At 37.9% G+C, this 26,783-nt stretch overlaps 1 protein-coding gene across 3 annotated transcripts in view; it reads right to left on the bottom strand.

Moving 5' to 3' along the window:
• LOC149797881 (muscle-specific protein 20-like) overlaps positions 1-23,656 on the bottom strand; it is a 61,284-nt gene extending 37,628 nt beyond the window's left edge. The window contains exon 1 of one of the 3 annotated variants that reach the window (XM_089962904.1): positions 23,480-23,656. The gene's annotated coding sequence lies outside the window, so the exon portion shown is untranslated. Of the gene's footprint in view, positions 1-3,287; positions 3,401-5,159; positions 5,541-23,479 lie in introns of those variants that run through there. The other 2 variants (XM_089962905.1, XM_089962906.1) reach the window with 2 other exon arrangements.
• Between the last annotated feature and the right edge of the window lie 3,127 nt (positions 23,657-26,783).

Genomic DNA, 26,783 nt, shown 5'->3' with positions numbered 1-26,783 from the left:
GATAAAAATGAGACTTCCAGAGTGGCAATTTTGGATGGATGAATGGCACACGCAGTGCTATACCCTATGGCATATACTCACTTTACGGCTAGCTGAGCAAAATGTCTCACCTTCAATCGCCCACCCTTCTTATAAAGGTACCTGCATAACTTAAAGGACTAAGTGAACTGATGATGTGAAAGTGGTCGTAATAAACAATAAGAATTCCGCAAAATTAAAACATAATCACCTGTATAATAAAACTGGATAAGTTTCTTTATAACAACCTTCAAATGACCTCAACCTTGCTCCAGGGACAGAATGATGGCGTTTTTGTATGTTAAACAGCTTTGAGTGTAGATATAGCTTATAAATGTCAAGAAGTCATCTAGTACCAGATTATTTTAACCAAGATTTTCAAATGGCTTTGACATTCCTAAAGGGATAGAACGCGAATGATGATACAGTTTTGTAAAGGGCTCGGCTAACCGACACTACATTGCAATGTTGTGAAGGGAAATACGTTCAGTTTCCACGTTCCAAGTCTGACAGCTACCACTGAAAAGCTGAGAGACTTGAGAGCATGCAGAAAATCGCTGTCTGCGTGGGTTCCAGTCGCGGCTTCGGCCTATGTTGGTATGTGAGAAAGCTTGCCAGCAGCTTCTCGTGGGTCGGTGGTTCTTTCCGGGTTTTTTCTGGGTTCTTCCTCCACCATTAATACTGGCCGCCATGAATAGCCTATGTTGTGCTGAAAAATGGCGTTAAACCATACAACAACAACTACAACAACAACAACAGCAGAAAAAAGAAGAAAAATGTAACTTAAACATTGACTACTGCTGACACCGACGATATGACAAATTGCCGCCCCTCATCCATGCTGAAGCAGACGGGAAAAAAATGCAGACGAGAAAGAAAAAAAAAAGCCCACAAATATGCCCTTAAAAGTATTCGCCAATGATTTATCTAACTGGCATTTATGTTTTAATGTCCAAGACAGATTTGGATCTGATCTCCATAATTATTCAGCTTAAACAAACAAGTAACTACTTGTTAGGGCAACATGGCGACATTATGCATAGTTATGTCTGACATCGCTCATGTATCTTGAGCTTCGGTATCCCAAACATTCCACTCGGAACCAAGTACTACAGAACCGAGTGTTACGGATGATAAACACTTGTAAATAAAATACGGAGAAAAGTAAGCCCGCCTTAGCTGTGTTAACTTCAGACAATGTGAGCAGATCTTATAAAAACCCAAGACATTTCATTCAGCTATTTTACAATGACAGGGTCTTCACAATCAACGGAAGACCCGAATATATATTAGTTCAACGGGTCATATATCTTGTACAGCTATGCGACACGTTATTACTACGGTTTGTGAGCAGGTTGTACAAATCGTATTTAAAGCATGTAATCCACACCCTGCATATCTGCGGTAATTTTTACCAACAACAAAAAAAAAAACAACGTATTTGTCACGCATGTACATTTATTATGACGTTGTAAAAGACACGCGCTCTGACAAATACCACTCTTGAGGTTCCCGTTCTTAAGTATTATACATAATAATGAAGCATAATGTTCACATTAATCCATCAGTAACTGCAAAACAACTCGCAATCACAAAAATATGCCATAAATTGCATCCATCTAAGTATATAATGGCAACTGATGTGAATCAGTGATACAGATGCATGAAAATATTAAGTGATTTACATATTAATACAAATATGCATCTCAAATTTCATTCGTCTACGTCCTGTTGATTTTAGTCAATCGCACTAACAAGGTTTTCAACAAAATAAGTAAAACAATATGCAAAACATTAACAAAATAAGAAAATAGCTTGAAAATTTATTCTGGACAAACTATATATTAAGACAAATATGCCTCCCAAATTTCAAGTATCTATCTCTAAAAACATTTTTAACCTAATTCTGCTAACAAGGTTCGTGTCAGAATAAGTATTGTAAAAACAATTGTATTTTTTTATTTCACGTCGGTAATGGTCTGAAAATGTAACCAGGTATTAATCAGGTGCTAAGTAAGCCTAACCATATTTGTATATGTTGAGTGGTTTCTGTGCAACACTGCTAACAATCTGCTTGGGCCAAACGGACGGACGGAAGGATATGACCAAATCAATATGCCCCTGATGCAGACAATAGAGGCGTACAAATTACGAGATTACAATGATTTTGTCAATATGGTCGTCTTCTGATCATGACAATAATATATACAAAGAAATCTTCTGAGAACGGATTGAGAAGTTGTGTTAACAAGATGCTGCCATTTCCTGAATCCAGCTCTAATTAAGAAGAAAACAACCAACAAACAAACAAACCTATGGACGGATACGAGAAGTCCTGTATACCACTGTTTCTTATGCAGAGTTAAGAAAGAAAAAGAGAGGAAAGTACAAATGCTGAAAGCATACGTTCTACGGAATATAAGGAAAGAGTTCGAACACGAGCAGAAATTCTTAGCGTTCAAAGTTCTTCTCCAAAAGATTCAAATGAGCAAATAGTTTATAGACAAGTGCATAGCCGTAACTGATACTCAAGAAATTGTGGAATACATGCAAATATGCACAGTTATTAGTGTTATAAAAATCATCTTCGAATTTAATATTTGCTAACGCTGACGACAGAAACTAACACGCCCGGATATGACGTAAATCCATCTACGCTTTCATACGGATACATAGTACTAATATTAGTACCCTTACTCCAACCACAACAAATCAAGTTGAGGCTGCGACATCGTAGCTAACGGATACAATGAATTGCACATGACGAGCTGACACAAAACACCACATGTGCTCGACGCGAGCTTGATGTTGAAGGAGGAAAAAAAACCCCCAATAATCTGAAGGTAAAAATTCATACAGAATGACAAAAATACCTCAGTTTACCCCCATGACCCGTTCTGACATAGGACCCTGTCCATCATACTATATACGAGAGGAGGTAAGTAACTTACAAATACCTCGTTCAACCCATGACCCTCGATTTCCTTCTGCTATTTCCGTCTTTAAAGGCACACGACAATGCTCTATGGCTTGTTTTACTTCTGAGATATTTTTATATTTATCAAGCCATATTGACTTTTCTGCGCTGCACCAAACTAAAGTTACAGGCTCCGAAACATGCGAATTTCGCGAATTTTGCCTGCTGGGACAACGTTACGCTCAGGGGAAAACCAGTGAAAAGAGCTATATATACCATGTTTGCGACTCTACGATACACCCCTTCTTTAATTACAGAACAATGGTAGATGCAAAAGTAAGCTTTTACTTACCATTAACTCGACTAAACTTTAGGAAACCTGTTCCATGGAAGAATTAGACATTGTTTTCTTTACTCCACACTCATCGCATACAAGCGACTCTCGTTTTCAAAACATGTACACTATGCGGCACACATGTCAAAGGCGAAATATGATTGGCTCAAAAGGTTATACTTAAATAATCTGCATCAGACGAATAAATATTTTCAGTCATTATCTAACGTATTTCTGGAAATTCTAATTTGATGTGCTGCACTCATTATTATTTTAGTGATTGTACGTTAGATAATGACTGAAAACATTTATTTCTCTAGTTATCATATTTCGCCGTTGATGTGTATGCCGCATAGTGTACATATGTTGAAAATGAGACTCGCTTGTATGCGATGAGTGTCGAGTGAAGAAGATATTATCTAATTCTTCCATGTGACAGGATTCCTGAAGTTGAATGGAGTCAATGGTAAGTAAAAACTTACTTTTGCATCTACCACTGTTCTGGAGTTAAAGAAGGCCTGTATCGTACAGTCGCAAACATGGCATATGTAGCTCTTTTCACCGGTTTTCCCCTGAGCGTAACGTTGTCCCGGCAGGCACAATTCGCACAACTCGCACGTGTCAGAGCCCGTAACCTCAGTTTGTTAAAACGCAGAAAAGCCAGTATGGCTTGATGGATAGAAAAATATCTCAGAAGCAAAACAAGCCATAGAGTATTGTCGTGTGCCTTTAGAGACGGAAATGGCAGAAGGAAATCGAGGGTCATGGGTGGAACGAAGTATTCGGAAGTTACCTACCTTCTCTTTTATACAGTATGATATACATAGTCCTATGTCAAAACGGGTAATGGGGGTAATCTGAAGTATTTTTGTCACTCCGTATGATAGTTTCCTTCAGATTATTGTTTTTTCCCCCTCAACATCATGGTCGCGTCGAGCACCTGCAGGTAACACTTGGTAATAAGATATAGTAACACCCAGTCATAAGATACGTTGGTTGGTTGGTTGGTTTTATGGGTTTCACGCCATTTGTCAGCACATTAAAGGCTATATAAGGAAGACTATATCTGGTAGTGGAAGAACCGTTGGAAAATCGCAGAATAATCACCGATCCACGGGAAGCTCCTGACAAGCTTACTTACTCACGATGGCCGAGCCCGAGACTCGAACCCACACACACAGAGGTGAAATGACAGTTATCTATAAAGGCGAGCGCCTTAGACCACCTGGCCACCCGGGACACCAGTTATATGATACAGTAATACCTAGTCATCGGAGAGAGTAACATTTACTCATAAGATACAGTAGCACTTAGTCATAAGATACACTAACATTTACTCATAAGATACAGTAGCACTTAGTCATAACATAATGGACAACTTAGTCATAAGATATGGTAGCACTTAGTCATAAGATACAGTAACACTTAGTCACAAGGTACAGTAACACTTTGTCATAAGATATATTAACATTTACTCATAAGATACAGTAGCACTTAGTCATAACATAATGGACAACTTAGTCATAAGATATGGTAGCACTTAGTCATAAGATACAGTAACACTTAGTCACAAGGTACAGTAACACTTAGTAACAAGATACAGAAACACTTAGTCATAAAATAAAGAACAACTTAGTCATAAGATACAGTAGCACTTAGTCATAATATACAGTAAAACTTAATCACAAGATACATTAACACTTAGCCATAAGATACATTAACACTGACTCATAATATACAGTAAAACTTAGTCACAAGATACATTAACACTTAGTCATAATATACAGTAAAACTTAGTCACAAGATACATTAACATTTAGTCATAATATACTGTAAGACTTAGCAATAAGTTACAGTAACACCTCGTATAATGTGGAACATCACACTTACAACAAAGAAAATTCTTGTCAGCAGCAGAAGAATGGGCACGGTACCACAGTATGCCTGATATAATACAATGAATGTTAGGTAAACACAGTCAATATCAAACAGTTTGCAATCCTCACGACTGTATGGACCTTATAATAAGCGTCACTGTAAGTGTATGTTTCTTCACTGCCATATCAACTTTATGACAGATATCGAGTGCTTCCTGGTTAAGTTTCTGCTTCCTTTCTCGGCCCATTCAGTACTCAATGCAAGTAACATACAGGCTGGGCCACGACAGAACAAACGCTCTCGTGGTTCCTAAAGAGACATCTTTGGGATTTTATATTTTTTTTCTTTACAAGGACTTGTACTGAGATGATACAAATTTACCCCCATCCCACAAAATTACTGGTATTTAACTCGTGTATCTCGAGCTCGCGTATTGTAAATTGCAGTTGAGAAATCGACTGCGCATGACAACTCGATCGACGTCGCGTGATCAAGCCTTTAGAGCGCAATTCGTTTCCTTGTTATGGCCTCAATAGCTTGGGAAAAGCAAGCAATCCGACTCCTGATAAATGAAAATAGATGTCACATGACACGATGACCGAGAATGTATTCTACTTTGTTATTTACTGATATTGATTTTTGCTATTTAAAAGTTCTTCGCGGGTAAAAACATCTTAGAACGAAGCAGTTCTTTGTAGCCGGACGATTTTTCTCATGTTACCTCGAATAGTATTGCATTTCTTTAAAAGCAATACAAGGCTGGCTGGTGCACTGGTTCCTATTATATACGATCACTACCTTATATGGCCGTGACATATATATCAGACTGAACAAACAAAATAAACGTAACGAGCTTTCTATAATAAAATCTAAGAATCTCTCTCTCTCTCTCCAAACAATAGCCATGTTCGGCAATTTTCTTTACGAATGCCATGAATGACGAATGGTAGACCATTCACACAGCTGACGTTATCATTTCGAATCTGCCCTGAAGAAACAGCTGTAATGCACCATATCAATCCGTGAGGATTCTAGTAATGAATGATTGCGACACATGTAACGTCAAATAAGATTACTTCATTGATGACTCCCTCCCGGCCATTTTGCAGATATCAATCTTGGTGCAGGTACACATACTTCACACGGAGCGACATTTGCACATAATGTACCAACCATTACATTTTCTGGAAGGGATGAGGGACTTGTATGTCTTTTAAACCTGATATCATGGAAATACTTTGCTCTTTTTTCTACAAATTAACCCAATAATATTTTTTTCCAATCTATCTGAAGGTCAGGAATTTAAAGAAAAAACATCACAACAATTTTGTTTACAAACAGAGAGAGAGAGAGAGAGAGAGAGAGACCACACGCCGAAAATTCAGCAGCTGGACCCTAACGCAAAATTTCAAATTTACGTCGACAATTAGCGATTTTCACCCAAATCAGCGTTGAAAATAACTATTCCGATGCAGAAGGCATGTGACTTTCGAAACCTCAATGCGACACCTTAATAATGTTGCCGACACATTCGTAGCCATTCATGAGCAAAGCAATAAAACAATAAAAGAAATAAAATAATTGCTGCATACTAGTGTCAGCCGGCGTCTGATATTTCACCAATAACGACTGATCTCTGATATATGAAGTCTATTTGATTTGTAAGACATAAACTATATTTTTCAGATGAAGCCCTATACTGCTTCCCAAAATATTAATACCTATGGCATTAACCTGATAATAGATGTGACGAGCCAAGACTGAAATTGACCAAAGGGCATTTTTACGCCAAAACGAGTCTTTTCTTCCATTCGCGATTGATCACCAGCTGTATATATAGTTCCGGAAATGACTATAACTCTATATTTAGCGGATTCATTCGAGGCACTTACAAACAAAACAAGGAAACCGGATTCAAAACAATTTTCTTTCAGGAAAGCTGTATCATGTATAGTGTATTATACAGCAGAAGGTCGTTCAATAAAGTAGGACCGACTTAGTTTTCTTATGAATTTCAGACAGTTTTCCAAAAGTTTTGTTTTGGTCATTGTAACAATGTGGATTCTGTAACATGTTATTGCAACACATAACTGAGTTGCCGCGGTCAGTATGACACGAAACAAACTAAATTGACTAATGGGCTTAATGGGCTTGGTTAACCGCATTGAGTTTAGCATCCTTGGTTTGGGTCCTGGTTGATTTTTTGTCGGGATAACGGTCAGACAGATGGAGTGGCGAAATAAATTTGTGTTTAAGTAGCGGGAAAATGACAAAGTAGAGACAATCCAGAGACAGTTTTGTTCAATTTGAACTAAGTGTCATAAATGGAAAATTTCCAGGAATCGGATTAGGGAGAAAAGGGCGAAACAGAGAATTATTCTAACCTCGATGGGCATGTGTTAATTTTCGGATAAAATTTAATCCTGATTGGCTAAGCTAAATAAGGTTGTGTTTCCCTTACTAAGTTCAATGTCTTAAGTATTTTCCATCGCGAAATTAGTCAGTCCAAGTTTTTCTGCAGGAAGGCAAAATGTTCTTAGCTCCGAAGAAAAACAGCAAGTATCTTTTCTCGTTAAATAATTGACCAAGGGACGGGTGTCTGGAAAGTTTGAGGGACATGGAACCTTAAAGGTACAGAGAGATTCTGCTTCGTCGAAGCGAGCTAGTATCCAAAAGCACAAGGAACTAGCTCCATATATACACCCATACAGTGGGCAAAGAGCGCAGACACCACTTACAACAAATAAAACTCTTGTCAGCACCAGAAGAATGGGCATGGTACCACAGTATGCCTGATATAATACAATGCATGTTAGGTAAATTAATGTTGATGATCCGAAAGAGGCTGGAGAGAGAAAGAGAAGGGAAAGAAATACATCGACTCTAACTTGTTACTAACGTTGACTTTGGAGGTTCCGACAAGCAGACAGATTATGCAGGCATGCCAGGCAATTGAATTCGATCGTTCACTCAATTTATGATGAAATTTGTCTTATCGGTGTAAACTGAACGGCTAACTGCATTTTCATAACTTGGTATTTATTTCTAAGAAAGTTTATCATTCAAATATCATGTTCAATTTCATTTTGTTTAGATAATTAATTAAACTGTATTAATTTTTTTTTATACGGGGGCTAGTGTTGTTATTCTATATCTCTGCTCAGATATAAGTTTATTCCATCCATTAATTTAATATATTTTGTTATTTACTCGATCCGGGCAATAACACCGCGGTCGATCATCCCCTAAAAAACGATAACCAAACCACCCACACACCAGTCAATATAAGCCCTGTTTCTGAAGTATCAAGTAAATATTCAATGGAAAAGTATTCGGGCTGTACATGTTGAATAGAATGCGTGAATGCCACGCTTCTTTTATGGGTGCATGAAGAGAAAAAAATACAACAAAAACATCGCTCCTGCCATCCATTATACTTAACACAAATGTTGCAGCTTGTCTTTCTATTTTTGTCAACACCGAAACTGATACCTCTACTACAGTCTGTTGATGTTATTATCATGGCACGATTCAGTGTTTGGGGTGAATCGAATTAACTGGTAGAGTTTCCGAAAACAATTATCAAGGTCAGCTAATGTGTGTATGCAGGCAATGCTACAAGGGCATTTTTTCATAGCTAATTTGCAAAGGAGTACCTCAACGATACAGACAACTGTTTCAACAACAGGGGCACTTTTGGGGCATACATGGGATGGTATTTCCAACAAGAAGTCTTTCTGTTAATAAAAAAAAAAGTATGATGATATCTGTTTGGGAATTAAATTAAACAAAAGCACATTCAAAATATGTACCCAACATTAAAAAGTAAACAAAAAGTAAAACGAATTAATTGAAAATAACATTTAAAACGTATGTACGTTACTTGGCGAGAGGCCGAGGAGACAGCCTACTGGGACAGAAGAAAAAGCCGCATGGAGATATACAGCAGTGGGCAGCGTATTTGGGGTAAATGATGGAGTGGGGTTGGAAGCGCTTCCATTTCTATCTAGATGGAGCCCCGTGCAAGACATTGCCGGAAATATTTTTCTTTTTTAATTATGCATATCAGATGAAAACAAATATGTACGAGCTAAACACATGAAATGGAAACAATCGGAAGGATGAAACAATGCCGTGTGTGTGTATGTGTATGTGTGTGTGTGTTTGATTTCGATTTTAACATAGCTTTAACATTTTTCAGTCACACCGCTACAATGTCTGCAGTGTGGCAGTTTATTGTGATGTCTAGCACTGGGGCATGTTACTATCCTGACACCAGGCCGACGAGCCCCAACACTAACCTCTTAATGCTGAGCGCCAAGCGAGGCATCTGCTAATACCATTTTTTAAGTCTTTCGTACGACTCGACCGGGGTTAGAACCCGCGAGTTCCCGCATTAGAGACGGACGCTCTACCACTTAGACCACCAGAGCGGTCTTCTCTCTCTCTCTCTCTCTCTCACACACACACACACACACACATTAAAAACGTCCATGTAAAATCTATTAAATCTGCATCTCTCTGAATAACGGCATTTAGTACCCGAGTGTTCACCACTGACCAGTGTATTATCAATACATTTTGCAACCAGATCCGTAAGTATAATAATCAAGGAAAAAGATTAAGATAGATCTATCAAGAGAATAAATTTTTGAAAGAAAAATACACCCATTAATCGACATAAGTAAATACAACGGATAATCGATAGTTTCTCACTAGTTTTATTGGATTAATTATTTTCATATATGGGTAACGCACTGATCGATTTTAATGATGACATGATACATGTATCGATCAAAATTACCAGCATTTTTTAAATCACAGACAAAAGTCATGATGGTAGGAATATCGTGTTAAGCGTATTGTCTTTATACGCTTATAAGTCCGTCCAACTGCAAATAACAACGACCTTTTTTGCCAACAAAACAAGAGCTGTCAGATCAGGGCCTATGTCGTTAGTTCTAATGATTATTCCTAACAACAAAATAGACATATATCTGCCGGTGAATTATGGGACGGCAGATCTTGTTCTGTGCATTTTGCATTTGGATCGGTCTTAAAACCGAGTACATGTGGTAGGTGGTCCTATGTAAAATTGTTGCTCTTGAATAACTTCTCACATCAGGCCATCTCCCTTGAAGGAAAAATGCGCTTGTTCGTGTATAAAGTGACACTAAATTAAACAGATTAAAAATGAGTTCAATCGATATGCCATCACAAGTGTTGAATAATATGATAAATAATTCCGTTACCTGAGAATAATAATGCAGTGCACCAATTTACTTCTATTTCATGGTGCCCCTCCAACTCATTCCCCCCGTTCCTTCAAATTAGGACTTAGGACAATAGCTCAGCGTAAGACCTTGATTTTCCGGATTACTACGTAAAGGCAACATTGGGTTTAGACTGGTCGGAAGTTGGGTGCGCGTTGTAGACAACAAAATAATGTATGTAAGATATAGAGACGTATAGCTTCAAGCTCACCCATTCATGTCATGGATAAGGATCGCTTATTCAATGTGTTGTCTCATGCATTTAAATTGTCTCTATTTACAGCCTCAAGTCAATCAAACGTCACCGGAGTTGATGGTCCGATGACAGCTCAGTTTTATATATTGTTTTGGCGTAAGCTAGAAACGTGACACAAGGAAGGAAATAATTATACTGATTTAAGTCGAAACGTTTGCAATATTTGCTTTTACCAGTATTTCAATACACAGTGACAGTCAGCATGAGTATCCCACCCACAAAGAAGGAAAACACACACACACACAATACTGTATGTGTGAATAAGTACTGACTGGCAGTTTAAATATAACTATCGTTGGGTAATACTTTTATTAAATGACCTTTGCCTACTGTTTAATTAAAAAAATATTGTTAAATCTATGTACAAATCTAATTAAACTGTATCACTTCATTTTTTATCTGATATATCCCTCTTTATCCTGGGTGTACAGACACACACACATACACACACACTATTTTAATGTCAAAAGGGGGGGGGGGGGGCTGAGAAATAACAATAGTTCCTAGAAGGAATTGAAATGAATCTAAGAATAGACTGTTTCTTCTGTTTATTAATTGCTTCTGAGTATTAAAACGCGCTCTCTGGTATTCTCGAGGAATTCCAACATACCAAACTTGGTCATACAAATATTTTCTTAAACGTCTAAGTCAGTGCGGTCCAACCTTTTTGACGCCATGGGCCACTGAAAAATGTTTTTCTTGAAACCGAGGGCCGCAGCAGAAAACTGAAAAGCAACGACTATATAGTTGCTCGAGCTCTGGCGGGCCATTTAAAATCAGCCCGCGGGCTGCGGGTTGGACAGCACTGGTCTAAGTTAACACAGTCACAAGATAAATGTTAACGCAGAGCAAAGTTCTCTATTACGCGTTTTGATCTTGAACCATATTCAAGGTAACCATCTGGCATATCAACAGACGAGTTGATAAAAAAACAAACAATTGTTTTGTTATCATGCTCACAAGCCAGTACAATTCAAATCCTGAGCCAAGACCAAGGACCTAAAATCAGTGTCAGAGTGCTATAAATTTGTTCATTGGAATGTAAATAAAACGTCTGATTAAATTCACTTGTATAATTACAAGTCACTCTGTGCATACGCTAAATAAAGAAAAACAATGCAAGCAATGACATTTGACGACTGAATGTCAATTAAAATCTGGTTGTTCTCTTTCGCAAAGCGCGGACACATTAGTGGTCAGATCTGAGCCATTTTCATTCAGAACCAATTAAACATTGCTAGAAGTGTTTCAGTGAAAATCCTATATACACTTCACGATTCATGCAAGTCAAGTAGCAGTAACAAGATTTTCGAGATGGCAACTATGGTGACATGTTGAAATTCCTAATGAACACCATTTTTACCCAGAACTACTCATATACCGTTATAATACTGACAACCCCATGTCGATACATGACAAACTGCCATATACAGATTTTCAGGTTAATCGTCAAGGTAACTATTTTGGAGGGTAGGTCAGAATAACTATAATACACATCTGAATTTATACTACATGAAAGAAGCGGTGGTACTACTGTTGTCTTTTTAAATATCGGTATTAGAAGTACCTGTTACGAGATTTTTCAAACTCTGATACGTGACATATGCAACGTGTACATACAGGATCAACAACATATGAGAAGTGTTTTAGTGAAATGCCCATGTTGATGCGACCATCCTGTCAACTAATGAAGTGATAACCAGTTTTTAGGCATGGCCAATATAATTCAGTATCATTACTGTTTAGAACCAACTTTAATATCAAAAGAGGTGTCTTGGAGACAATTCCATGTTGACTGAAGCATCTGTTCGGTAAAAGTAACTAAAAGAAGATTTTCAATATTGAAATTTTCAATACTGTTACTATAGCGGCAATATATCAGGTCGGAGAGACACCATTTCATTCAGAACCCACTACATGCCCTAACGTAGGGTCTCGAACAAGCGGTCCGCCAAGCCGATTCTTGTGGCCCGCAAAATGATTGACGTCACATGGTGTCATGAGAGATAATCAAGATGGTGCGGCCCCACGGGCCATCGAAAATGTCCTCGTGCGGCCCTCGGGTGGTTTGAGTTTGAGACCTGCCCTAACGACTCATTTACTGAAATCCCCATGTCATCACGCCTGTAACTTTTGCTAAAAGAGACCGCCGTAAAGCTGAGAGGCTTTGGCTTTCCACCAGACTCACTATTCATAAGCAAATCTATGAAGCCGCTAAGAATAATGTCACAAATATAATCCATGTAACGAAATCAGCCCACTATACTACTAAGGTCATGGAAAGTTCCAGCTGCAAATAGCTCTTTGAGATTACTAACAAGCTAATGTCAAGGAACAAATGTACACCACTTCCAAATACCTTCTCTCCAGTCGACCTTCCGGACATGCTTGCAAATTTCTTCCGTGACAAAGTACAAACCATTAGAGATAAGCTTAATACCACAATTTCAATTGACTCGTCGTCACCATACAGTTGGGATACAGAATTTGAGCGACAACCATTAGCAGCATTTGAACCTGTCTCTATGGATTTCTTATGTACAATCCTGATGAAGAGTGCACCAAAGTCATGTGAACTTGATCCAATTCCAACATCACTGCTGCTTGAGCGCTTAGATCCAGTATTGCCTTCACTAACTGATGTTATTAATACCTCTCTCTCATCCGGGGAATTCCCATCGTTTTTCAAAACTGCCATTGTAAAGCCTCTGCTGAAGAAACCAACACTAGACCATAACGATTTAAAGAACTACCGCCCAGTTTCTAATCTCCCATTCATATAAAAAATCTTAGAAAAGGTTGTTCTATCCCAGCTTGTATCTCATCTGAATTCAAAGTCTTTTTAGCAATATACAATCTGCATATCGCCCTTGCCACAGTACTGAAACTACTCTTCTAAAAGTAGTTAATGACATTCTCTCTGCGGTGGATAGCGGAAAGATTACAATCCTCACCCTCCTTGATTTGTCTGCAGCATTTGACACAATAGACCATGATATATTACTTCACCGTCTCCAGCATGTATTTGGCATCCCTGATACAGCCTTACTGTGGTTCAAGTCCTACTTGGTCAACAGGACACAAATTGTATCTGCAAATGGAATACACTCCAGCCCTGCTGATCTGCCTGGTTCATCTCAATATCTACTTCAGAAACTTCAAGAAGTTCAAAACACAGCTGCTCGGATCATACTTAGAGTACCACGATCAGAGCACACCTCCCCGCTGCTCTGTCCCCTACACTGGCTATCCAGTCGATCCAGAATCAAACACAATTTGTTCTCTGTGCTACGTTTCACTGTCGGACTCTAGTCCAACATACCTATCCGACCTCACCCATGTGTACACACCAGCAAGATACCTACGCTCCTCTTCTGACAACCGTATACACATTATTCCAAGTATGAAAACAAAGTCATATGGACAGCGTTCTTTTGCATATCAGGGCCCAGCAACGTGGAATGAATTGCCCACTGAATTTAGACACAAAGACACAGTGATCACATTCAAGAGGGCTCTCAAAACTCATTTATTTCGACTGCAAGAACAAACTTAAAAGACCTAATAATGTTTCCTACCTTAAATATTCTCAGCATATTTTATAATGTTTTCTAATTTCATGGTGTTTGTTTTTGTAATCATATCATTATATGTTTTTTTTTATCTTATAGGTGTTGTCTAATGTTGTAAAGCGCTTAGAGCTTCTAAAGATTAGGCGTTATACAAAGTCCTCATTATTATTATTATTATTATTATTATTGTTATAAGTAAAAACAAGATTCAAAAGATGGACATCGTGTGTTTATATGACACTGGATGTCTGAGAAGGAATATTTTCATTTAGGGCCACCTAGACATCATAATAAGTCTTATGCAATGTCAGACAGGCACCATCTTCATTAAAAAACCAACTAGACGCTATAATAAGTCTTATGTAACGTCAGACATGCACCATTGTCAATAACAACCAACCTGACACTATAATTAGTCTTATGCAATGTCACACATGCAACATCTTCAATAACAACCAACAGTACACTAAAATAAGTTTTACGCAATGTCAGACAGGCATCATCTCATTAAAAAAAACAACTAGACACTATAATAAGTCTTACGCAATGTCTGACAGGCACTATCTTCAATAACAACCAACAGTACACTAAAGTAAGTCTTATGCAATGTTAGACAGACACCATCTTCATTAAAAGAACAACTAGACACTATAAGTCTTATGCAAAGTCAGACAGGCACCATCTTCAATAACAACCAACAGTACACTATAATAAGTCTTATGCAATGTCAGACAGGCACCATCTTCAATAACAACCAACATTACATTAAAATAAGTCTGATACAATGTCAGACAGGCACAATCTTCATTAAAAAACCAACAGTACACTAAAATAAGTCTTATGCAATGTCAGACAGGCACCATCTTCAATAACAACCAACAGTACACTATAATAAGTCTTATGCAATGTCAGACTGGCATCATCTTCATTAAAAAACAACTAGACACTATAATAAGTCTTGTGCAATGTCAGACTGGCACCATCTTCATTAGACACTATAATAAATGTGTGTGTGTGTGATTTGACTTTTTAACGTAGCTTTAAAAAAAATTCAGTCATATCGATACGATATCTGCAGTGTGGCAGTTTATAGTGATGTCTAGTACTGGGGCATCATGCCGCAGATATGTAGCTTGATGTCCCACCCAGTCACATTATCCTGACACCAGGCCGACCAGTCCTAACACTAACCTCTTAATGCTGAGCGCCAAGCGAGGCATCTGTTAGTACCATTTTTGTAAGTCTTTGGTATGACTCGGCCGGGGATCGAACCCACCTATAATAAGTCTTATGCAAAGCCAGACAGGCACCATCTTCATTAAAAAACAACTAGACACTATAATAAGTCTTATGCAATGTCAGACTGGCATCATCTTCATCAAAAACCAACTTGACAAAGTAATTTAGTAGAGACATCATGTCAATATGACCAATCAATGTGGCTGCCATGGAGGCCATATTCGACGTCAAATCAGCACCATTTTCATTTAGGTCAAACAGGGCGTTATAAAAAAAAAAGCTTTTACTGAAAGTCCCTTAGTGATATTATCATCCACTCAGGAGCAGTAACAAAAATATTTTTAAAATGACCGAAATTGCGCCCACACTGGATGTCAGCGGGACATCATTTCCATTTAGGTCCAGCTAGGTATTCTAAAAAGTCTATAGTGAAAACCTCGTGATAATCGGACCTTTCATTCAGGAGAAGTCGAGGCAACACGATTTTCAAGATGGCCGCCACGGTGGCAATGTTTGATTGCCAATGGGAACCCTTTTCGTCTGGGCCCAAGTAGACATGATATTAAGTCTGTTAGTGAAAATCCCATGTTGACGTGACCATCCATTAGGGAAAAACTGCGAGAACAAGATCTTCAAGATGGCTGCTACATCGCCCATACTGTCAGATCTGCGCCATTGTATTCAGGACCAACTAGACATATTAAGAATCCTGGTGAAACTCCCAGGTTGATATGACTATCAATTCAGGAGGAGTAGCAATAACAAAAATAACAATATTTTAAAGACGGCCATCGTAGGTGACATATTGAATATTTCATATCAAGTTAGGTTTCATTCCACGAATTCCTTTAAAATGGTTCAGCGAAGTTGCTGAGCGGAAACTGAAATTTAAGGTTCTCAGAAAAACGGGTCGTAGCTCCCGTGAATATTTACCGGAAAACGTTTAAAATCAAGTCTGATTATGACTTCCTAATGGGCAACGTCATACCAACTTCATACCAAATTTGGTTTCAATCCATGGCATACTTCAAATACCTTGCTGAGCAGAGATGGAAAAACAAATTTTTTAATCAAACGTAACTCAACACTTGGCCTAGATAAAGTGTGATGCAAAATTTAATTTCAATCCTTCAATAGTTAACTTTGTGGAAATGGAAAAGCAAATTCAAAGTCAAGCTAGGTCCATAGCTCTTAAATATTACCCAAAAATGCTGAAATCAAACTTAACTTCGGTCTTCTTAAAGTAAATACACAAATACAATTTTATTACAATACATTAAGTCTTTCAAAAGTTAATAAGCCGAAACGAATGATAAAACCGTTTTTTTGTTTTGTTTTTTCTGAACGGCACTTTTAGCACATAGTGCCAAATAAGTGGAAACTAAGCGCCTTACCGAAGGCACACAAGGCAGCCGACACGGGCTGTCCTGAGCGGGTATCAAACCCGCAACCCTTGGATTACGACTCCAACGCTCTACCAACTGAGATACCACAAATCCCACGTGCCGGAACAGGACAGACAAAATGGGACTGTACGTGAGAGGGCGGGACGTACGGTCGGACAGGAGTAATACTACATGAACCTCCAGAGATATGTCAAGGGCATTAAATATTTTTTATTTGAAATTTATGGTATACGGGGTAACACAGATACGCAGTTTGGTACACTATTAAGTCACGAACATACGGGTTGATAATTATACAAATATAACGTACGATTTAGTAATATAAATGTCAGGAGTCAATAATATCATGATTTACGAAATTAGTTTTTCCGAAGACTGGACAAAAACTTATGTGTCTGCAAACGTAAAGGTTGAATGTGGTGATCAATTATGTACGTAATTGAACTGCTGGATTAGACGATATGTTAGTCAAACAGCTCTTGTTCCGATACAGGTTGTTCTGTCTGGGTACTGAAAGCCTTCATGAACTCTGCGCTTATTCTCATTGTTCGCCTTTTTATCTATTTTTACACTGAATTCAGTGCTTGAATTCCATTTGAAATAATTCGTATATGTATACTTCGTACAAAATAATTTGTATATTGCATGTTGTTCACAGACAAAAAACATTTGCTTCAATGTCTTACGTAATGTCACGTCAATCTTATTGCTACGCTGGAAATGATCAAAGAATTAAGTATATTAACTTAATATGATTTAACTGCTTTGAGGAATATTCCAGTTAAGAGCTGTTATCTTATTTCTTGTAAAAAGTGTTTTTGAACGCTTCAACAATTGTGGATAAATAAAGAAAAGATTGTTAATAAAACTATTTGCATGGCTGACCTTCGCTTAAGGATAGTGAAAGCATTACTGGCCATTGGCTTAGGCCATGACTGACTTTTGCTTAAGGATATTTCGAACTGATTCCGTCTTGGTTTTCACAGACCGCTCCGGTGGCTAAGTGGTTAGAGCGTTAGCCTCAGATGAGGGAGGTCAAGGGTTCGAACCCCAGTCATACCGAAGACATATAAATGGTACTAACAGCTACCTCGCTAGCTACTCAGCATTAAGAGGTTAGTGTTTGGACTGGTCGGCCTGGTGTCTGAATAATATGACTGGGTGGGATATGATGCTAAATGTCTGCGGCATGATGTTCCAGTGTTAGACACCACTATAAACTGCCACACTGCAAACATCGGAGCAATATGACTGAAAAATTGTTACAAATCCAAATTGCACACACTTAGTTTACATGTACTTTCCATTTTCCTTCAATACAGTAATGGTCAAAAGTGGAACATATTTACTACACACGTGTTCCACATACTTGGGAATCAGAAGGACAGATCTTCAATGTATGCCCTTCAAGATAACACTTATAGTGAACAATATTTATCCAGGTTGATAAAACCCCATAAAATAACGGTAGTTAACATCAGCAATCTTGGAAACTTGTATAGGTACTTTGATAAACGAAAAGGCAGGTGTATATACGATCTTGATATATCCATTATTAAAATGTGGCAAATGGGTCGAGATGAAATGGTAAGAATAAATGGACAACGTACGCTCTGCTGAGAAAACGTCCCCGATAAAGCACATTTGCTTGGTTGTTCCCATTAGGTGATGAGAAAGTGTCCTTAATAAAGCATTTCTGTTTGGTGCATATACAAACGCACGGACAGTCAGAGTACCACGGACCTTTTCTGTCCAGGCTGAAAAATAACCGTGGATTAATGACGGTTTCATTCTCCCATTTTGGGGTAAACAAAAACCAAGCAATACAAATTCTTGCCCAGCAAAGTAGTACTCTGCATTAGATTCGGCGGCGGCGAATCCCAACTTTTCGATATGCAATGTGCTCTGACCCACACCCAAACATAAATGTAAAAATATCTAAAATGGGGTCGGATGGGTCAGAGAAACCTCAGATTAGTGATAATGGTGTTGTAATAACAACGATACATAATAACATACAGATTGATGATTCTATCCTGAACAGTGCTTGAGAAATAAACTTAGATCATACAATTTAACCAAGGTCAGTAAAACATAATATACAGATAACAGTGACCTACATTTGTGATGGGGGGGGGGATAGTACTTCTGAAACTGCATCTCCTCACAAAGTTTCATGATTTCATGTATAATAGTATTCATCCAATGTGCAAAACACCTTATCTAAACGCATGTACTTGACCGAAATAGTACAACCAATGTGCATATATGTACAAATCTACCCCCTCCCTTGAGGCTAGTCGTTATGAATCCCGCTCCAAACTGTTGCCTGGGAACTAGGAAAATCGAATAGTTGAAATTCAGTGTGGTGTCATATGTACATGTCTTTATCTGTGCCGACGCCGACGCCATGTGTATAGTACAATGTACAATAGCTGAACTCGGCTCGGTCGAGGCGACTTACACAATAACGTAAAAGCTCTGTTACGAAGTGGTTAACTTGCGATGAAACTGCAACAATATTTATGGTATACCATCGTTAGAAAGAAACAACCAGCCAAGTTTTTGTAATTAATGTTCACAACAAAAAGTTAACCATCCAATTACAGGATTTGAGGCTTAATTCATTTTCGATAATAGTTGATCACAAAGCAAACACATTATAATATGAATCGAAGAAGTGAGCGCTGAAGGGAATGCGTGGCTCCAAAGTTGAACTCGAAAAATGTCAGATTATAATAGTTTTTTATTTATGAGAGAAAAAGTCATTACAATTATTATATTCTTGTGCTACAAAATGGTTGGCGGTGAAATGACTGTAATCAGAGCAAAATGCACAATAATAATAATTTTAAACGGTTAATCCACGTAGTTTATTGAAGGTGTCACATTTTCAAATTTTTATTTCGGTTGCCAAATGCTTTTCAGTTGCTATGTAATCTGTTTGGCGTCAGAACTGATGACGAGAAATCGGTGCAACATGACAAGACTTGCTTAAGATTGGCATCAAATTTAAATGTCTTTATTTGGAAGATAACGGGAAATAAAATCCGTTCTCACCCGTTGAACACTGACAAAAACAAACAAAAAGCGTTATCAAATACAAACCCAGGTACGGTTAAGGGTTCCTGAAAAATATGTAGTGTTTATTTTGTTGAAGATAGTTTACTGGTGCAGAGACAATTAGCATTACTCGGTCACGCTTTTTTTGTTGTTGTTGTTGTGGGGTTTAACGCCATTTTTCAGCACACGATAGGCCATACATGGCGGCCAGTATTAATGGTGGAGGAAGAACCCGGGAAAACACCGGAAAGAACCACCGACCCACGAGAAGCTACTGGCATGCTTTCTCACATATCTACCGGTCACGCTTTTAAGGAAATTGAAACAAGAAATGCTGATATGCATAGATCGGCTGACCTGGGTATTCTGAGACATAAAACTGGACCGTAAATAAAACCACCCAAAACGTCATGTACAGTATAATCTCCAAAAATTCCTTTAATGTGGAATACACCCCACCCCCTCCGTAAAACTTAATAGCTGACCGCTACATGATTGCCACCCAGCGGCGTCGCTAGGGTTGGTGTCACCCAGTGCGGTAAACTCATGGTGTCACCCCTCCAGAATAGACCGACCAGTGTGTGCTCTGTAAAATTTGCAATTTTTCATTCTGGTGTCACCCCTCTGAGATGGTGTCACCCGGTGCGGTCCGCACCCCCCGCACCCCCTAGCGACGCCACTGTTGCCACCCCCTTAAAATAATTATGCGGGTGACCCTGGATGCATACATGCACGTAAGTCCAGCAATGCAAAATGAATAAGCAACGGAACTGATCAAAATTTAAATCTAGTTCTAATTAGCATACATTACACCTCTGTCGACCTTTGAAATTTCCGGTCCACTTATTCTTTGGAATGCATCGGATCAAGAGCTGCATTTCGAGATGGGAGATATAGCGTACAAGACCAAATGCCATGAATCACGACTTACTTAACTTAAATAGTGGAAGATGTGATCTAGTTCGCGAATTGAAACGTGAACAGGAATTAGCCTGTGTCCGTCAGATCTCCGTTACGTTAAAGATCTCGATTTTAATCAGATGTCCCATGATGCACCATCGCAAGGGAAGAAAAGTATTTTATGACATGTATAAAAAAACAGGAGCACTCCTTTCTTGGCACACCAAGATAGAATCGCAGATATTATATTAGGCCTATCCGTATCCGAAACAAAGTTTATTCAAACTCATTTACGGACCCGCTCATGGATATTCCGCAATTACGAACAAGACCAAGATAGCTTTTATCAAGCTTTCCTTTCTTCGTTCAGTTGCTTTAAAAAAAATGCACCTGCATATTTCAATATAAATTACTCTCTGTCTCATCGTGGATATGCCCTGCTATCTACAGTAATGTATAGTTCTATGATTAATTGGGACGGTACAACCTCTAAAGACGCTGAAATGGTATTCTAACACGGTTCGTGCTCGCTCTTTATAGCAGACCTGTCAGGGTCAAAATGAATAATTATCGCCCCTGCTCGTATGCTATATTGATGCGGATTAATATACCATATGTATGCGCTTATAAGCTGGTCCTACTGCAAACCGCACTTACCAAGATCTGCCGTAGCATAATGCGCCGGCACATCTGCGTCTGTGCAGTTTGTTAAAAGTAACCATACAGAACCTCATGTGCAGGCTCATTATGCTAATAGGATATTTGTTTCTTGCAGTTTGACTGGACTTAAATGCGAGTATGTACCACCTCCTTAACGTACGCAGTAGTTACTCTCCCCTCAGGCATTCGCCCAATTGTCCATATTTCAAAATTACTGCAAAATGTAAATAAATATTAACAAAGCTCAAGAAACAACTGAATTATGATATCTTTCAAACAATAAAAGTATTTTTTTTCTGAGTACAAATTATTCAAGCCATCTTTGTTATTCAGAGTCCATTGAAAGATGGCGGTAAGAATAGCAAAATTGTTAAACTGTTCCTTACTGACAGTTAAGACGTCATGTGTATCAATCATGATCAATGAAAACAAAAAAAAATGGTTTCATACCTCTGTAAACGGACATCAGATATCAGTTAACTTTTACTTGTACTGAATAGAACGGGTATTGCTACTTGTACTGAATAGAACGGGTATTGCTACTTGTACTGAATAGACTTCATATGGAATGTTATTCACGCGTTTCGCACGGATATCGTGTCTCTATTATACGATGATTCTGGCAGAGAAGCTTTCACGCTATTTTAATGGGGTATATTGAGTCTTTTGAAGGCTCGCATTTTTATATTATAGGAGGCGCCAAAATAACATGTTATAGTCAGAATTTAACAGGGACAAACCGTTTATATAATTGACTCTTTTATTATATGTACCTAGGACGTGACAGAACACACCACACTGTGAATTTAAAAAAAAAATGTATGCATAACTGTATTAAACAATTTTTTTTATTTACCAGTTTTCTTATTTATAATACTGTTATAGTTAAAAAGTAAATTCCTTTTGTTAGTCGCAGAATGCACAAAGTTTACCTTTCTGTTGGACAGAATTAAATTTGTTTAGAACACAAACACTTGTTTACCAGCAGTAAGGGCTGTGTGAATTTAAATACTTCAACTCGTTTCTTCTGCATCAAACTGAAAGCGGCAAACTGTCCATTACGAGATAACTGCGCGACTAACAATGTGAGAACGAATAGTTTGTTCATGATAGTATCACTTACTAATGTAAAATATCAAGTTGAAAATTTTTTAAAAAAAAGATTAATAAAAACATATAATAATATAAACTTTATATAAAAAAAAGCTGAAGTACAGTAACTAAAAAAATAGTTACAGCAAACTCTAATACGTATGTACCTCCTGTTTATCACATATTCGTAAACACAGCACTTAACTCACTATTACTACAGCGAAGACACATCATGACTTCCTAAAGCGTATGCTTTAAGTCCCCACGAAAATCAAAATACAAGTAACCGAAAGACTTTGTTTTTACGATAAAACGTGAAAGCAAACACCATGTTAGCCTTCACCATTATGTTCTAGGATGAAAATACACCGTATAAAGTGTGTGTGTGTGTGTGTGTGTCGTTTAACGCCAAAACGGTACATGAGCACAAATTAGTGTCGATACTGAGTGTCAAAGAAAGATTTTTACTAGTGCACAATTAAAATACCGATTTAAAAGGTCCTGTAGCATCCTGTATAAAAGTCAAGTTTTACCTGCTACAAGTCAATGCTATGCAAGTGTACAGAAAGCGTCTCTCGCACCTAGTTTGACCCAACCCACTTTCCCCATGATATTGCCGACAGGTGCAAACCTGATGAGCATCGGCTGAGTCTGAATGGTCATAAATACCGAAGAAAACGGGTAGTTGGTCTACGTAGCCTCCCTCCCCTTATTTTAATATGGCAGAATTATATTTCTCGGATACGCGGAAATGAAATACATCAATTAAACAGCTACTACCGAACTAGCCGTAACGGTCAACCTGCGAGGCATTTTGTGTTTTGCCAGTAACCGATATGCAAAGCGATATATAAAACAGTAGAGGACGTACCTGCTTTATAATTGATATATTGACCTTTGCCTAATCAACGTAAATCCAGTTCAAATGTATATCCTGCTATATCTCAGTTACTTTATGTCGTTGATTCTAGCCAGTTGAAAGTGCCTCAGAAGATAAATATCCGGTAACATAAGTCACAAACTGGGTGACAAGCCCTTATTCAGAATGTTCACAACCACCGTCAGATGGCATTGTAGGAATCTTGAACGGGGCTCTTCAGTGGGGAACTAGATTCAACAGGTGCGAAGATGATCAAATACTACAATTTCATTTTTAATATATCATGGACGAGGTATACGATGGGCTATTTTCACAAAAGGAATCATGGGCAAGATTATTTGTAAAGTGCCAAAGTATACCACATTTATGTTCGTTTGTATCTGAAATGACTGTGCTTACTATGTAAACGATGTCCTATTGTCGTAAATCATGGAGGAGACGTAAGGGATATATTAAAGAAATTTCTTTATGATATATAAAAATAGTTTGCTCTTATACCTACCCCACCCTCCCCATCTCTCTCTCATATAGGAAAGAGAAAGAGAGCTTCGCTAAATAAGGCCTTAAATATAGCTACCATTTGACAGGTCCTTGTGTTTATTTCGCCTATTTGTTTTACATGTGTAATTTGAATTAGTGGTTAATACATAGCAAACAGATAATTTGCAAGCTATTCCAACCAAACAAATAGTTTATTATTGAATATACTATTTCTGTTCCCCACAAAATCATTAATTCATTCGTTCGTTAGTTCATTCATTCATCCATCCATTCATTTATTCGTAATATTCATTTCTTATACTTGGACTGTATAAATTTTTTTTTATTTTAATACATAGATAGCGAAAGTGAAATAGAGATTGCATCACTGCATCTACTACCTGTTCTTCGCTACCGTATGATAACCTTATCTACAGGATGGGTTATCAAATCGGAGCTTTGGCTAGCGAAGATAACACTTTCTTGTCTTTGTGAGATAGGAATATCGCTTCACAACGGCAGTGACAACGACAACATGATAATGACTTTGTAGTAAACAAGTTGGAAGGTACAACGTATGTCTTAGCAAAGTTTGTAAACAATTAACGCTGTTGGTAGAATCCTTGTTTACCATATAAAAAATAAGAAAGAAACAAAACCCAAAACGAACTCACGATAACTCAATAAAAAAAATGCTAGATGAAGATAATAGATAAAGGTAATGCAGATGGGAAGATACTAGCATATATGTCCCTATGTGGAATAAAAATTAATTATATCGGTGAATACATTAATAGAAGATTTATATATATATATATATATATATATATATATATATATATATATATATATATATATATATATATATATAACGAGTATCTTCTTCTATGAATTTATTTAACATATATACTTAATTTTGATTCAACGTTTTGATTAGCCAATACTGCGATTACCTGATAATCAAATGTCTTTTGAATAAGTCTGATGAGGTTGTCTCCCTTAATCATGGCAATATAGTTTGGGACATAGGGTCAAACCCGAGTCCTATGTTCAAATAGGTTTTGGACTAAAAGGTATATTTTGTTCGGCTTTTGTTGGTTTACCGCCATTTTTAAACAGATTAAAGCCTATACATGGCTAGACCGATAAATCAGCCCCACACCTGTAATGATATTGACAAAAATATGGGGATTGATTTATCCGATTGATGCATGACGGTCAATACAACTGAAAGAGGAGGAACACATGGAAACCCTGGGAAGAACGACCGACTCACGTGAAGCAGCTGGCGAGCTTTCTCACTTTCCCACATTGACCGAGCCCGAGACTAGAACCCACGTGGACAGAGATGAGATGGTTGTGATCCGTAAAGCCTAAAGACCAGAGCCATTAGATCACTCGGCCACTCGGGGTCCGGACGAAAGGGACAAGATGGGAAATTCTGTATTAAATATGTGCATAGGTTTGACATTAGACGTCATTTTGGCGGGGATTTTAACGTTGTAACATCAGTTGTCTGTTTGACTGGAAAATGTAACATTGTAACTCTTCGGTCTCGAACTGAAAGTCCTGCGCTAAAACTGTCCGTAGGCTTAACATTATGGGTCTATCTGGTATCTGACGGGAAATCCTTTTGTTAGCAGTGTCAATAGGTTTAGTATTGTATATCTATTTGGCATATAACGAGAAATGTTATGTTAAGGATGTTCATTGGTTTAACACATATGGGGGCATACGGGGAATATAACAGGAATTTGACATGTAAATGACACTCTAAACTCTAACGGGAAATTAACATTGAAGCTATAATACTTGTTTTCATTTATGGCACTGTACTCTGGATTCTAACGTGAACTTAAGATGGAGATGACAATCTGGCCTTTAATTGGAATTTAACACGGAGATGGCATTCTGAACTATAACGGGAATTTAACATTAAAGCTAAAATATTTGGCTTCAGCCATGACACTGTGGATTCTAATGGGGATTTAACATGGAGTTGACAATATGGGCTCTAATGGGAATTTAACACGGAGATTAGGCTCTGGACTCTAACGAGACTTTAACACGGAGGTTATAATACTTGGTTTCAAATGTGACACTCTGGATTCTAATAGGTGTTTAACGTTGACATTTTACATGGAGACAAACGTTGTCTATGGGAGATTAAACAAAATTTACACCTCCATGTCACCCTATAATCCCTTCAATTCTAGCAATGTTATCCTACAAGGAGCGAAATAAGAAAAAAGTATAGGATTGTTCACATATAGACAATCATACTTATACACCATCACACATACATTCAAGCAAAATTAACACACTCACTCCTACACATCATCCCATCCCTGTTTCTCAAATCCAACACACAAACGTATCCAGTACAACAACATGGCATTGAGAAAATTGTAAGGCAGGTAGGAAAGTTGCAGCTGACGTTGTCAAGTCCATAAGTTTGTTAAATGCCAACGAGTCTTTATAGAGACCACCCAGATCACTTGAAAAAGTGCTACTGCTCAATACATTGACAAAGTAATGAAATACAAAGAAATTCTTCAATTATAAAATGCTTGAGTTCATGTATGTTTGTGTGTGCGCGCTCCCGCTCGACGAGATTATTTCTCTAAAACAATGGTATAAAAACTGAATACTGCGCAAAACAGATGCCCGTATGAGGGTCACGTGATCATATTTATATCACGCACTTAAAACATGGCCCTGACGAAAACCAATCATTTTGCTCTAATAATAAAATAATACAAAGCTGTTTATTTCAGTAAAACTATTTACAAGCCTAGGGTCGCGTATTCAACAC

The sequence above is a fragment of the Sinohyriopsis cumingii genome, chromosome 6, assembly GCF_028554795.1.
Source record: "Sinohyriopsis cumingii isolate HCF-2022 chromosome 6, ASM2855479v2, whole genome shotgun sequence".
Taxonomy (NCBI): domain Eukaryota; kingdom Metazoa; phylum Mollusca; class Bivalvia; order Unionida; family Unionidae; genus Sinohyriopsis; species Sinohyriopsis cumingii.
The sequence above is the reverse complement of the archived record's forward strand: the minus strand, read 5'-3'. Positions and strand labels throughout refer to the sequence as shown.